Source organism: Sinocyclocheilus grahami, unplaced genomic scaffold (assembly GCF_001515645.1).
Source record: "Sinocyclocheilus grahami isolate Dianchi unplaced genomic scaffold, SAMN03320097.WGS_v1.1 scaffold2425.1, whole genome shotgun sequence".
Classification (NCBI taxonomy): Eukaryota; Metazoa; Chordata; class Actinopteri; order Cypriniformes; family Cyprinidae; genus Sinocyclocheilus; species Sinocyclocheilus grahami.
Genome location: NW_015507604.1, coordinates 128,176 through 129,364, shown reverse-complemented (window position 1 = coordinate 129,364; position 1,189 = coordinate 128,176). Strand labels below are relative to the sequence as shown.

General features: G+C 38.7%; 1 protein-coding gene across 1 annotated transcript in view; it reads left to right on the top strand.

Annotated features, from left to right (window-relative positions):
• The window catches only part of LOC107574983 (piggyBac transposable element-derived protein 4-like), a 5,115-nt gene that overhangs the window by 2,709 nt on the left and 1,217 nt on the right, over positions 1-1,189 (top strand). The window lies entirely within an intron of this gene.

Here is a 1,189-nt window from a genome sequence, read left to right as displayed (position 1 = left end):
GTGCACCGTAAAACACGGAAGTGGTACATGACAATTTTCCAGCACTTCCTGGACATTGCAGTGACCAACAGCTTCATTTTACACAAAGAGCTGTGTGCCATCCACCATGACAAGCACATGACACAACAAAACTTTCAGGAGCTGCTAGCTGCTCAGCTCACAGGTGTTCCCCTGGATGGCAGCCCCAAAGAGAGATGCGATCATCTGCCTGTTCCTGTGAGTGACACTCAAGACCTTTCACAGAGGGCCAGCATGGGTCGGCGTCGTTGCATACGATGCAAGAGGAGCACCCCATGGAAGTGCCAGGAATGTGATGTGGGACTATGCTTGCAGTTAGACAGGAACTGCTTCAGAGAGCACCACATTTGAGTGACTAGATTGTAGGATCCAAAAACGCCTGGAAAACTGGTGTAAAAAAAAAAAAAGGCTCCTGAGTGAAAACTGTGAAATCCAGTGTTCCAAAAAGACTTGTATGAATGCATTATAGTTCCTTTTTCAAGATTGAAGCATTAGATTCTTTCGTTCCTGATTGTTTTCTAAATAAAAAGCTGTAAAATGTCTTCCCGTTTTTTATATTTTGGTCTATTTCGATTCTATTTACAAACTCTCCACACACAGTGATGTAAAATAACTAATTTCTTGTAAGCCAGTAATTTTCTGAAAAAAATGACACCTTGCGCTTGAAGATAGCACATTGTATTGTAAGTTTATAGTAAATAAAACAAACTAAATTAGTGAATATGGCCTATTTTAGCTTCAGGTTCTGAAGGGTTAAGAGAGAGAAAAAGACTTGTTCACTTCAGAGGAAGTTACAGCATGTTGTGCAGATTCAGTGCTGATTTGTGACCCTGGACCACAAACCCAGTCATAAGGGTCAATTAAAAAAAAAAAAATAGATTAGATTTATACACCATCTGAAAGCTGAATAAATCAGCTTTCCATTGATGTATGGATTGTTAGGATAGAGCAATATTACAACTATTTACAATAAAAATCCAAATATTGAGAAAATCGGCTTTAAAGTTGTCCAAATAAAGTTTTTAGTAGGGTTGCAAAGGGGGTGGAAAATTTCTGGAAACTTTCCAAAAATCCCTGTAATATCAAAAAAAAAATAAAAAATCAGGAAACCCCGGATTTTGAAATGTCCACCTCAAACTTATGTACACAACCATGGCAACGACGATTGCAG